Below are 15,015 nucleotides of genomic sequence, written 5' to 3'. Positions count from 1 at the left end.
GGTTCCTTCTGGATATATGTCCAGGAGTGGGATTCCTGGGTCATATGGTAAGTCTATTTCTAGTCTTTTGAGGAATCTCCATACTGTTTTCCACAGTGGCTGCACCAAACTGCATTCCCACCAGCAGTGTAGGAGGGTTCCCCTTTCTCCACAGCCTCTCCAGCATTTGTCATTTGTGGATTTTTGAATGATGGCCATTCTGACTGGTGTGAGGTGATACTTCATCGTAGTTTTGATTTGCATTTCTCTGATAATTAGTGATATTGAGCATTTTCTCACGTGCCTATTGATCATTTGTATGTCTTCCTTGGAGTATTGCTTGTTTAGGTCTTCTGCCATTTTTGGATTGGGTTGTTTGGTTGTTTCTTATTAAGTAGTATGAGCTACTTATATATTCTAGAGATCAAGCCTTTGTCGGTTTCATTGGCAAAATTTTTTTCCCATTCAGTAGGTTGCCTTTTTGTTTTACTTATGGTTTCCTTTGATGTGCAGAAGCTTGTAAGTTTCATTAGGTCCCATTTGTTTATTCTTGCTTTTATTTCTATTGCTTGAGTAGACTGTTCTAGGAGAACATTATTGAGATGTATATCAGATAATGTTTTGCCTATATTTTCTTCTAAGAGGTTTATTGTATCTTGTCTTATGTTTAAGTGTTTGATCCATTTTGAGTTTATTTTTGTGTATGGTGTAAGGGAGTGTTCTAGCTTCATTGCTTTAAATGCTGCTGTCCAGTTTTCCCAACACCATTTGCTGAAGAGACTGTCTTTTTTCCATTGTATATTCTTGCCTCCTTTGTTGAAGATTAGTTGACCAAAATTTTATAGGTTCATTTCTGGGCTCTATTCTGTTCCATTGGTCCATATGTCTGTTTTTGTACCAATACCATGCTGTCTTGATGATTGTAGCTCTATAGTATTGTCTGAAGACTGGGAGAGTTATTCCTCCAGCCTCTCTCTTTCTCTTCAGTAATGCTTTGGCAATTCTAGGTCTTTGATGGTTCCATATTAATTTTATTATGATTTGTTCTAGTTCTGTGAAATATGTCCTGGGTAATTTGATAGGGATTGCATTCAATCTGTAGATTGCCTTGGGCAGTGTGACCATTTTAACAATATTGATTTTTCCAATCCAAGAGCATGGGATATTTTTTCACTTTTTAAAGTCTTCTTTAATTTCTTTATTCAATGGTTTATAATTTTCTGTGTATAATTTTTTCACCTCCTTGGTTAGATTTATTCCTAGGTATTTTATTACTTTGGGTGCTATTTTAAAGGGGATTGTTACTTTACCTTCTTTTCTTGTTGATTCATCATTAGTGTAAAGAAATGCAACTGATTTTTGAATTTAATCTTGTAACCTGTTACCTTGCTCAATTCTTCAATCAGCTCTAGTAGTTTTTCTGTGGACCTGTTAGGGTTTTCTATATATTGTAACATGTCGTTGGCATATAGTGACACTTTTACCTCTTCTTTTCCAATTTGGGTCCCTTTTATTTCTCTCTCTTGCCTGATTGCTGTGACCAGGACTTCCAAGACTATGTTGAATAGGAGTGGTGATAGTGGGCATCCTTGTCTTGTCCCAGATTTTAGTGGGAAGACTTTGAGTTTTTCACAATTGAGTACTATGCTGGCTGTATGTTTGTCATATATAGCTTTTATTATGTTGAGATATGTTCCCTCTATATGCACTTTGGTGAGAATTTTTATCATAAATGGGTGTTGAATTTTATCAAATGCTTTTTCTGCATCAATTGAGATGATCATGTGGTTTTTGTCCTTTCTCTTGTCGATGTGATGTATTACATTGATTGGTTTGTGTATGTTGAACCACCCTTGTGTCCCTGGGATGAACCCCACTTGGTCATGATGTGTAATCTTTTTTATGTGCTGTTGGATTGTATTTGCTGATGTTTTGGTGAGGGTTTTGGCATCTATGTTCATCAGTGATATTGGCCTATAATTCTCTTTTTTGTTAGTGACTTTGCCTGGTTTTGGTATCAGAGTGAAGTTGGCTTCATAGAATGAATTTGGGGGTATTCCCTCCTTTTCAATCCTCTGGAAGAGTTTGAGAAGGACTGGTATGAGTTCTTCTTTGTACATTTGGTAGAATTCTCCAGTGAAGCTGTCTGGTCCTGGACTTTTATTTGTAGGAAGGATTTTTATTGCTAATTTGATTTCATTTTTAGTGATCAGTTTGTTGAAGTGGTCAGTTTTTTCTTGATTCAGTCTTGCTGGGCTGTATGTTTACAGAAACTTGTCCATCTCCTCTAGGTTATCCATTTTCATTCCATATAGTTTTTCATAATATTCTGGTATGCTATTCTGTATTTCTTTTTTACTTGTAATTTCTCCATTTTCCTTTCTTATTTTGTTAATTTGTGCTCTTTTTTCTTCTTTGTGAGTTTGGCCAGAAGTTTGTTGATTTTATTTACTTTTTCAAAAAACCAGATTTTGGTTTGATTAATTTTTCTATGGTTTTTTAAATCTCTATTTATTTCCTCCCTGATCTTTATAATTTCCTTCCTTCTGCTGCCTTTTGGGGTGTTTTGTTCTTCTTTTTCTAATTCTTTTAGTTGGTGGGTTAAGTTGTTTATTTTGAGATTGTTCTTTTTTGGGGAAGGCCTGCATCACTATAAACTTCCCTCTTAGCACTGCCTTTGTTGTGTCTCATAAATTTTGTGTGGTTGTGCTTTCATTTTCATTTGCCTCAAGGTAATTTTTAATTTCAACTTTGATTTCCTCATTGACCCATTGTTTTTTTAATAGCATATTGTTTAATTTCCATGCTTTCCTTTTTTCTCCTTTGTGTCTCTGTTGTTGATTTCACTTTCATGGCATTGTGGTCAGTAAAGATGCTTGAGATAATTTCTATCTTCTTAAAATTGTTGAGTTTTGTGCCCAAGTACATGATCAATCCTAGAAAATGTTCCATGTGCACTTGAAAAGAATGTATATCCTATTTTTAGGGGGTGTAATGCTCTGAAAATATCCACCAAATCTAAGTTTTCTATTGTATTATTTAGTTTCTCTGTTGCCTTATTTATTTTCTGTCTAGAAGATCTATCTAGTGTTGTTAATGTGGTTTTATAATCTCCAACTATGATTGTATTCCCATCAATATCCCCCTTTATCTCTGTTAGTAACTGTTTTATGTATTTACGTGCTCCTATATTGGGTGCATATATATTAACGTGTGTAATATCCTCATCTTGTATCACTCCTTAATCATTATAAAATATCCTTCTTTATCTTTCTTTATGGCCTTTGTTTTAAAGCCTATTTTGTCTGAAATCAGTACTGCAACACCTGCTTTTCTGGCTTTTCCATTTGCATGAGATATCCTTTTCCATCCTTTCACTCTCAATCTATATGTGTCCTTCTCCTTAAAGTGGGTCTCTTGTATGCAGCATATTGAAGGTTCTTGCTTTATTATCCAGTCTGCCACTCTGTGTCTTTTGACTGGAGCATTTAGTCCATTCACATTTACAGCAATTAATGATAGATGTGTGTTTATTGCCATTTTGAACTTATCTTTGAGTTGATTTGGTATTTCCTCTTTGTTCCTTTCTTCTTCCTTCTGTGGTTTGGTAATTTTCCTTTGTATTATCATGGATTTTTTTTAGTTTTTGTGACTCCCTTGTAAGTTTTTGGCTTGTGGTTACCCTTTTCTGTAAGTCCTTAGCCCATTAGTATATTCGAACTCATCCTACTGAAAACAAAAATTTTTAAAAGAAAGAAAAAATACTCTATATTTTCTTGCTTCCCTCTCCCACTCTTAATGATTTAGATGTCTTCTTTTAAAATTTCGTGTTTATTTTATTTGTAATTCATGAGTTATCACCTTTCCAGTTAGGAGATTCTCATTTCTGTAGCATCCTGATGCTTTTCTATTTATAGTATACCTTTCAATATTTCTTTTAGCATGGGTTTAGTGTTGCTAAACTCTTTTACTTTTTGCTTGTCGGTGAAATTCTTTTTCTCTCCTTCTATCCTAAAGGATAGCCTTGCTGGATAAAGTATCCTAGGCTGCATCTTTTTTTCATTCAGGACTTTGAATATACCTTGCCACTCCCTTCTGGCCTGTAGTGTTTGTGTAGAGAAATTAGCTGAGAGCCTTATGGGGGTTCCCTTGTAATTCATTCTTTGTTTTTCTCTTGCTGCCTTTAGGATCATTTCTTTATCCTTGACTCTGGTCATCTTGATTATGATGTCTTGGTGTGGGTCTGTTTGGGTTTTTCCTGTTTGGGACTCTCTGAGCTTCCTGTACTTGGATATCTGATTCCTTCTTTAAGTTTGGGAAGATTTCATTCATGATTTCTACCAATACCTTTTCAATCCCCTTTGATCTTTCTTCCCCTTCTGGGACCCGTATTATATGAAGATTAGCACACTTTATATTATCCCATAGGTCCCTTATGTTGTTTTCATTTGTTTTTATTTGTTTATCTCATAGCTGTTCTGAGTGGGTGCTTTCTGTTGTCCTGTCTTCTAGCTCACTTATTCTTTCCTCTACATTTTCTACTCTGCTTTGCACAGCATTTAGATCAGTTCTCACCTCAGCCAATGAGTTTACCAGTTGTACTTGGCTCTTCTTTATAGCTTCCATTTCATTTTTGACATATTTTATATATCTAAACATTATCTCTTTTAGTTCCTTTAGTACTTTGAACACTCCTTTTTTGAAATCTTGATCTAGTAGGGTATCAATGTCTATTTCATTGATCATTCTTTCAGGGGATTTCTCTTGTTCTTTTAATTGGGAAAGGTTTCTCTGCTTCTTCATCTTGCTCATACCTCTCTGGCACTGTGGCTTATGGAGTATCAGTTATCTATTGTGGTCCTTAAGGAGTTTATTTATTTATCTATCTAATGCCTATGTAGGTATAAAACATATTTTTGGCCCCTCTGTCTTTTGAAGAGGACGATGTTCTGTCGGAGTTCCGCAGGTGCTCTGGTTGGCTGAGTGGGTCTGTGGATGTGAGTCTTGGTGTATTTGTGGGAGAGGGTGAGCTACGAGCATCCTTCCACTCTGCCATCTTGGCCTCCTCCATGAAAATGACTATTGGCAGCAAGATTTAGTGCTCTCCATGTGAGCTCTTCATAGGGCTATTTGACATGGGTAGATCCTTTTTAAAATTGTGCTTTAAAAGGGCAGAAAGTAGATCAGAGGTTTCCAGGACTTGGAAAAATATTGCAAGTTTATCCTCTGGAGGTCAGCAGCATGGAAACGCACCGTTCCCTGGGCAACACCATTTTCCAGAATTGTCGTCTTTTTACTTTTTTGAATAATGGAGGATTTCTTTTGTCATAGAAATCTAGATTTACTCATCAAGAGAGATGCCTGAATGTTTCATCTTAAGGCCACAGTCTAGACATAGAAGCCAATTCTTCTTGTAAAGTAAAATCAAAGTCAACAATACCAGCCCCCTAGTCTGACTGCAGTCTCAGGGCGCCTGCCTAAAAGCACCCACACTTATCAGTATGCTTTGGCTGGTCCTGCAGCACCCACTCACTGAGTGAAGAGCCCCATGTGCCGTCCTGACCCAGAGTCATAACTTCCTCAGAAAGAGGAGACATACTTGTCTGTCACAGCCAGGACCTCTCTGCCTGAAAGTTGTCTGCTCTCCACTTCCTTGTTCCAGCACAGCTCAAATGATGTGGTCATGATGGCTGACAGACCTCAACAGAACAGGGTCTATCCTCAGCCCCACCTGCAGCAGCTTTGAGATCTGCCCCAATTTCTTTGGGACCCTTAATATTTCATTGCTCATCCCGACCTTCTGCCCCCGAGACCACTGGGTGTGTTTTCAAAGGCCAGCCCTGTGTCTTTTCTCTCTTCTTTGGAGAATTGCCTTTAGGCTCCTGGAGTCACTATGCTCAAGTGCACAGAGAGCCAGAAGATTCCTGGGAATCTACAGTTTACATCCTCACCATTCTCCTGGTGGAGCTCTCCTGTCTTGGGTCAGGACCACCCTGGGATGCAACTTCTGCCCCTATGGAATCAGGGCAATGCTACCCTTGGTGGGGCCTTTGTCTGTGATCACACCCTTGAGTGGCTTCCTGCCCTTCTCTGACCTGCTTCTCTCTGTCCTTTACTGATTTCTTCTGGGTGCACTTTGCTAATAAGTCACATGCACCCAAATCCTTGTCCTGAGGTCTGCCTGTTTGGAACCTGACCTAAGACATGGGCATTGATGGGAGATTGGGGCTGCCTCTGTGAAGAGTTCGTGTTATCTGAGACGCAGATGTCCAGCCATGGGGTGGGGAGGGGGGAAGTAAAAGCCTCAGCTTCTAATCATGGAAACAGTCAGACGATAGAACTTGATGGCTATGGTCACAGGCTTTATCAGGCAAACCCATGTTGCTGTCCTGGCTCTGTCACTTACCCTCTACCTTTAGCTTTGGGCAATTTGCTTACCCTCTTTAGATCTGAGTTTTCTCCTCTGAAAAATAGAGATAATGGTCACACCTGCTCTGCGGGATGGTTGTGAGCATGAAGGAAGCACGTGCGTGTGTAGCGCTGGGCACGTGCTGGCACATGGCAAGTACCCAGTGCGTACTGGCCCGGCTTATGGTTTGGTTCAAGCTGTCATTGTTCTTTGGCTTGTGCTCTGTCCCCAACTTGTAACTGTGTGTGCCAATGTCATTGTCTCCCCTGGTGGCCAGTTGTCATTTCTAGGTGGGGAGGGTAGAGTCAGGAGGGAGAATTCCTCTTCTTTCTCAGGAACAGAAAAAATATTTAAGCAGTCTTGACTGTAATTTGGCTTTTGATCGATTATCTGTAAAATGATTGATGATGCCTGTGTGGCATCGGTTGTTAACCATTTTTAACGTTGCCCTTGTCTGGGGAACTCCTGATGAGTCAAACTGAGAAGATAGTTTGCCTTTGATTTGACACAGTCTTTGAGAAAGTAAGAAGAAAAGACTGTAGGGGTTGAAAGTAGGAACTGATAGGCCTCTGGAACCTTCTGTGGACCAGTCATTATCTCATTGAATCCTCCAAGTCATACAAGGTTGGGAATATGACCCTTATTTCCCAGCTGAGGAAGCCAAGAGCTGTAAAATAATTTGTGTAGAATCAAATAACCAAGTAACTGGGAGTGACAGGTGTTACCCAGGTTAGCAAGTGGTGGAGCAGAATTACAGCATAAGGCTTGTTTTTCTAAATTTCCTGCCTTTTTTTTTTTTTCAGCACAAAGGGTTAAATGAAGACACTGAAATTATTCAGTAAAATTCAATGGGAGTGGGGTGAAACTTGGGCATTGAGAATATAATAAAAATCACAGAAGCTCTTTAAGTAATAGTTGGAATGGAAGATCTCACAGTCCCTCAAAGCTCAAAGAATTTGTGCCTATGGAAGACACCTTCTAGGTGCAAATGCAGAACTCTCAGAAGCTTCTTAGGACCTTTACTCCTGCTGTCACAGCCTCTGGAACCACCAGAATTGGATTCTCCTTACTAAATCCAGGAACAGTCACAGCCCTGGAGCACTGAAGGGGTTTCTGTCTGTTCACAGAGGCAGCAGGTGTCCGTTTTGTGGCTGGGTGTTTGGCGATGAGGCAGCATGCTGTGGGGATACTCACTGGGGCTTTGACATAAAACAGACCCAGGCTCAAATTCTGGCCCAGCCAATCAGCAGAGATGGCCCCTTGGGCACTGTCTGTCTCACTCTGTTTTCTCATCAGAGGGACGTATCTGAAGTTATTACATCTAGCACATGCTTCACAGTGCTTTGCTCCTGTCATGGTTCATGCTTCCCCACTTTGCTGTTTGGGGAACAAACGTTCTTTGTGGATTTTGTTCAAGGATCACCTTTTGTGGTCCTCCCACAAGCCAAGCTAGCTGATTTTCTCTCTCTCTCTCTATCTTTTTTCTGTCTCAGTAGAAAACTGTGAATATGTTGATTAAGGCACTTGTCACATTGTGTCATAATAATCTGTTTAAAAATCTGTGTCTGTAAGAAATCCTTTGGCTGCAAGTAACAATCAAATTCCAACTGGCTTTTTGGATGAGGAAATTGCTTATGTCAAGGGATGAAAAGCTAGAAGGAACTAGACTCCATCTCGGAGTTTAAGAGGTGCAATCAAGGGATAGAGGGGACAGAGTGGTTTTAAAATATGAATAGAAACTCTTTGGCACGCCGCTCTTCAAAAGGTAGAGTATAAATCCCTGTCCTTGAGTGCAAGTTCCTCTAGATCCTCATGGTCCTCATCTGTCTAATGGGGTAATGCTCACACTCACCTCCTGGGGTTATTATCAGTAGAGTGAGGTCAGGCTGGTAGCATGCCTCGGGGGAGACAGTGTTTCCAGGAATTTTGATGGTCATTCTGCACCCACAGGGACTCAGCTGTTGGTCAAGTAAGTTTGGGAAGCTCTGAGTTAAGCTGGTTGGCTGTAGGATTCCTCAGAGCCTTGGATAAGCTAATCTTCCTTGCACCCATCTAAGAAAGGCATATTATCAAGTGGCATTTCTTTGGTATATTTGACCCTAGAGTCCTACTTTTGAGGGCATTTTATGGGCCTGAGTCCACTGCCTTAGCTCTGTGTTAGGGAAGCCACCTGTGGCCACCTGTGTCCTTTGGTGGGTCCATGGCTGGCACCTCTCCTGTTTGAAGTGGAGGGCAGGCCCTGTGCAGTGAGTGGAGCCCCACCTTTCCTCCTGCCCTGTGTGAATTCTGGGCTGAGTATACTTAGCAGTGGCCTCACCTGTACCTCACTTGTCTCCCATAGTGCACAGGGACTCATAGTCTCAAGACTGCCCTGGGCATCTGGTGCCACGCTGTGGAAATGCACCTGGCAGGTGGTCCTGAGGGGCCCGGGCACACATCATACTCTTCTTACCACCTGTGTCTTGCAGCTCCATTTGTTACCAAAACAAAAGCCCCTGGAAATTCAGCTCAAGGATGACATGATCACCTTTAAGTAAAAGGCACCTTTAAAATCCGTATGCCAGATGAGGTGCTTCCTGCGTGGACACTGTCATGGAGAACCCATCCTTAGCTTCCTTAGCTCCCAGGGTAGCTGATGGGCATCAGGGCAGAAGAGGGCACTGACACAGATAGGATAGCACACAGCCACTCCCCGCCATTCCTCCCAAGTTTCTGTTTTCCTCCCCCAGAGAAAACAACCATTTCTCCTGGCTTTGAGATTGTGATGCAGCGCCCTTTCTGTGGTGGGTTCTGGCCTCCTTTGTCCCTGGCTGTCCCAGTGAGGCTGCATCTGTTTTTAAAAAATTTAATTTAATTTTGAAATATAGTCAGTTTTTTAATGTTGCATTAATTTCTGGTTTACAGCCTAGTGACTCAGTTATACATACATATATATATATATATATTCCTTTTCATATTCTTTTTCATTATGGGTTACTACAAGATATTGAATATAATTTCCTGGGCTAACAACAAGGTTAGCTAATTTATTTTATTTGTGTGTGTTCTTTTTTGCTTTTTTTTTTTTAGTGTGGGGAGGCAATCAGGTTTATTTATATATATATATGTGTGTATATATATATATATATATACACATATATATACACACACACACACACACATTTATATACATATATATATATTTAATTGTAGCACTGGAGATGGAACCCAGGACTTCGTGAATGCTAGGCACATTACCACTGAGCTATATCCTCCCCCATATTTTTTTTTAAATTGAAGTATAGTCAGTTTACAATGTTGTGTCAGTTTGTGGTGTAATGTTTCAGTCATTCATATATGTAACATATATTCATTTTCGTATTATTTTTCATTATAGGTTACTACAAGATATTGAATATAGTTCCCTGTGCTCTACAGTAGAAACTTGTTTATCTATTTATATATAGTATCTGCGAATCTCAGACTCCCAGCTTACCCCTTCCTGCCCCCTTTCCCCCTCTAGTAAGCATAGTTTGTTTTCTATGTCCATGAGCCTGTTTCTGTTTTGGGAAGCTCCTTCTTAAGGCAGAAAAAGCTATGGGTGAAGGAAGGGAAGCCTGTTGGGCCGAGGATTCAGACTCAGGGTTTATCTGCCCCGGCCCCACAGCTTTGGTACCCATAGTGTGGAGTTAGTTTGGGATTCTCAGGGCTGTTGGGCGATCTTGGAATGAGCAGAGCCTCTGAGTGGCAGTTCTTGGTCTATTTTGGGGAGCAGGTGGAATCTTTGATTCCTCTCCCCAGAGAAACACAAGCCAGACTGACACACATATAGTAGGCCTGGCATTTAGGGTAAAATCCCTTAGATTAGGGCACTATGAGTCTGCTCTCTTCTCATTTCCATTTTGGAGTCCCTGTTTGGTGTTGCCTTCCTTCCTTTTAGGGCTGCATTCGTGCCTGTGCCCAAGACAGTGGGGGTGAGACACAGGAATGACCAACCAGCTCCTCCATCTGTGATCCCCCATCCTGGTGATGACAGCACAGGTGACAGGGACCAGAGCATGAGCTTCCCTTGCCCAGAGCCTGGGATGGGGCAAGTCAGGCAGGGATGGAGGGTGGGGGGTGGGGAGGAGAGGAAAGGGATGGGGACGGAAGAGGAGAGAATTTGGGGAGGAGGAAGAGGGAAGAAGGAGAGGATGGAGGGGGTGAGGAAAGAGACCCAAGAGAAAGGGGGAGGGGAGGGGCAGGTGGGAGGCGAGGGGCAGAGGGAGCAAGGGTCCCTGACTAGGGGGCATTCAGCACAGGGTGATATGTGAGTGACGCCCAGTGACTTAAGAGGGAAGACATTGGCCTGAAAGGGAGGGGGACAGAAAGCCGGGCTTTTCAATATGAGCATTCATGTCGCTGTGACAGTGGTCACTTACCACGCCCTGAACGGGAGCTCAGGGCCCAGTGCTGCCGCCAAAGGCCTCCGGGTAAAGTTTTACCTGAGTGTGAAAGGGGCGGGGGCCTGGCTGAGCAGCAGCTCCTGGAGCTTCCAGGGCTGCAGGGGTGGCCCCCCCAGGGCTGGATGTTTGGAGCAGAAAGACTTTGGCACCAGAAGAGGGGACACAGGACAGGTTGTTTCCAGGTGGGGGACCCCTCCAGGCATCCCTGGCTATTGGAGGAAGGGATTGCTTCATACAGGGGCCTGGAAAGACCTTCTCCAGCCACCCTTTCCCCATTCAGTGTTGTGAGCCTGCCAGGGGGTGAGAGAGAGGGCAAGTTGGGGAGCATATCTGGGCAAGTGATGTCACTGGTGCCAGTTCAAGTTCTTAGAAAAAGATATTGTTTCATACTTACCACGTGTAGGTCATGTATAGATTTTTAATGAGGGTGACCCTCCCTGTTTGCTGTCCGGGAACTCAGGTTTCCTGGGATGCCGGACGTCCCACGTTAAATCTGGGACAGTCCTGGGCAAAGCAGGGCAGCTGATCGCCCTAATATTAATTTGTTTGATTTCACAGTAGCTCCTGGAAAGAGGCGCTGCATTTACATCCACTTACAAATAAGGAAACAGGCAGGGAGAATGAAGTTCCGGAGGCCACAAAGCCAGGGAGCAGGAGAGCCTGGGTCAGAAGGCAACTAGTCTGGTGTCTAAGTGTGCGCTCCCAACCCCTCCCCTTTGCCACCTGGAACCTAGAGGCGACACCAGTGTGATTAACATTTTCTGAACAGTGAACCAGGATGATGGGGGCCAAGGGGGTCACTGATCTGTAGGTCCCAGTGCTTGAGACAGGCCTGCCCCTCCCTAAAAATTAGATAAGAAGGGAAAGAAATACTCCTATTTAATAAAACTGAAATTAAAACGTTTCCATCACAGAATGTATGCCCAGCACTAATGAAACAATTTAACAGCATTTTAGTCCTGAGCACAGAGTACAGCGCAGCTGCACAGCTTTGGTCACGACAAGTAAACAGCAATACTTAACACAAACTGTGTAACAGTCTTTGTGAGTAGATTAAGGTCAACTCCATTTTGTGAAAAATCATCAATATACTGTCACCTCTCTTTTCCATTACATTAAAAGAGCTTTCAAATTTGGGAACCCTCTGTAGACTGATATAAATACCAGACAAAGAGACCACATTTTGACTAACATTCTCGACATGTTTAAATAAGTAAATCAGCTGAACAGTAAACAGCGGGTTGCATTGTATTCCAGATGTATTTTCTGACTGTCATAAAAGCAGATATCTTAATTTGAAGGTGTTTTTTAATAGCTAGGCACAAAAATCCAGCCATGATAAAAGTGTGAATCAAGCAGTATATCAATTATAGGATACATATGCATTGGTAGATATTAAAATTAAGCACACAGGATAGTACACAATTTTATTAGAATACCATTTACATTCAGCAGTTGGACTCAGATATATTTCCCAGTTAATCCCATTCACAATTTTGCCTAATAAATGCAAGATGACATTTTCCATACAGAACACAGAGTGTTATCTCAGTGTTCAGTTTATGACTATCTCCATCCATGTTTAATAACTGGCAATATCTTCCCCCAGATCTCCTGCATCAGACATTTGACCATCTTGTAAATTTTGAGCCTTCCAAATTCTCACAGTTCGATGACTACAAAATAATAAATTAAAAATGAACATGTGAAAAGATGTGGAAATATAAAGAAATAAGTTCTTAGAATTACTTATCATGGAAACATTTTCTGAAAAGACCTTTAATAGGTGTAAGTAAAAATATACATTATACTATAATTATATCAAAGTTACTCATAATAATGAACTTTAAAATAGCTCCTATTATCAAAGGCTTACAATGTGCCAGCATTGTCACTATGTGTGCCTTACAAAGATGAATGAATTTAATTCTCCTTGCCTACCAAAAGATACAGATAATGCTATTATCCCCTATTTACTGATGAGGAAACTGAGGTCTAGAGAAGTTAAGAAATTTGCCCAAGATCATAAAGTAAGTGATAAAGGCATGATCTGAATCTAGGCAGTCTGGCTCCAGGTCCTTGTCTCCTAAACATCACACTGATATGACAAGGTCAGAGGTCCTTAGGCAAAAGAGCCCAGAGTAAGGTCAGAGTTTAGGGGCTGGGCAGGGACTCCAGGGAGCTAGTGACTCTGTCAACAGTCAGGAAGAATCATGTTCCAGTGAAATCAGCAGAAGCCCACAGGAAAAGCGAGGGTATTAAGAAGTGGAATACCACTCTACCTATCATAGAACACAGAGGATGCAAAATTTTTCTGAGAAAACTATTTTTGTTGACCCAACATGTGGGCACTGGGGACCAGTCACTAGGCAGTCACATTTTTCTACCATGTCTCTCACGGCTGTAAAAGGGGAGTGTTGCTTTTCTCTAATTTCCTAATAAATCCAAAGCCAAAAAGAAAGATTTGCCATGGAATTTTATAGCTAAAAAGCTTTTCAAAGGTTATGCAGTCCATTTCAAGGATGAAGGACATTTACTGACTTGTCCAGTGTAACACAGTGGAGCACAGAGCAGAGCCTAGAATCCAGGGTTTCCAGTTCTTAATCAATAGTCTTCCCTCCTGTGAGAGTTCTCATCACAGGAATAAAAGGCACACTTTTTCTTTTTTCTTTTTTTTTTTTTGTATCTACATCAGATGATGGATGTTAATTCCTAAATTTATTACGGTAATCATTTCATTATACATGTCAGTCAAATCATTATGCTGCACACCTTAAAGTTGTGCAATGCTGTATGTCAATTATATCTCAATAAAACTTGGGGACAAATAATAATCTCATCCACCCACACAGCACATGTACATTGAAAATAGTAAGGGGCTGTGCTCGTCCATCCACCCATTTATCCATCTCATTTATCCCATTCAACCATCCACTCAGCACATTTTCATTGAGAGCTTGCTGTGCTCTAGGCACTATTTTAGGTGCCTGGGATGAACATAAAATAAACAAATAAATAAATAATAGAATTTTCTGCCTTTATAGATCATACATTCTAGCAAAAGGAGACAGACAACAAACCACAATAAATAATTAGATTATAAAGTTTATTAGAAAGTAATAAATGTTATAGAAAAATAAAAGAGCATGGCAAAGGGGAGCAGGAATAGCAGGTCAGAGGAGAGATCACAATTTTAAATAAAATGGCAAGGTGATTCTTCTTGAGGAAGAAAGAACTTAGAAAAAAGTCTGAAGGCAAAGTATTCCAGACAAAGAGATCAGCCAGGGCAAATGCCCTAAGGCTGGAGTGAGCCTGCTCTGTTCAAAGACCAGCAGAGAAGTGATCAGTGTTGTCAGAGAAGGAGCCCAGCAGAGGGCGCTAGAAGGTGACATGAGAGAGAACAGATGCTCAGGGGGCTAGGCCCAGTATTGGTTCGTTGCTACATAAGATGGACAATGACCACGAGCTTTTCAGCCAAGCAGAAACATGATCTGACTTGTGTTTTAAAAAAATTACTCTGGCTTCTGTACTGAGAATAGATCACACATGGGCAAGGACCCTTGTTTAGAAGGCTGCTGTAGTCATCCAGGAGCTGATGGTGACTAGGGTCAGTGAGGCAGCAAAAGACATGGTGAGAAGTGGTTGGATTCTAGATGTAATTTACAGGTACAACACCAACAGAATTTGCTGTTATGGAGTGTGAAAGAAAGGGAGGAATGAAAGTTTCAGCTCTGAGGAACAGAGGAGACAGAGAAGCCATTGACTGAGATGGAGAAGGTTACAGAGCAAGCCTCAGAAAGGCTGGGAGTTCAATTTTCAGCATATGAAATGTAAGATGATCACCACTACTAGTCATGAGAGAAAAACTTGTGCCAGATTCTCTCTCCTGTTGTAAACAAAGTGAAAACTTGAGAAAATGTAAGGAACATCTGTTTTCAGACACTGGGCAATGGGTAGTTCAGGCTTGTGATCCCTGAGAAAAGGGGAACAGAGAAGGTAAGCTCTGTGACGGACTTGGTTCTGCTCCTGGAAGCACCTTCCAGACTACAGCAGGGGGCGGGGGAACCAAGCAGAAAAATCACAGAATGGGAGGTGAAGAGATAGTAAGAAACACCTGGGAAGTATGAAGTCATTGGAATTTGTAAGACCAAGTGGAGAAGAGGAGAGAGCATGCAAAAACAACTGTGGAGCTACAGGGAAAAA

Source organism: Camelus ferus, chromosome 13 (genome assembly GCF_009834535.1).
Source record: "Camelus ferus isolate YT-003-E chromosome 13, BCGSAC_Cfer_1.0, whole genome shotgun sequence".
NCBI lineage: Eukaryota > Metazoa > Chordata > Mammalia > Artiodactyla > Camelidae > Camelus > Camelus ferus.
Note: the sequence above shows the minus strand (reverse complement) of the source record.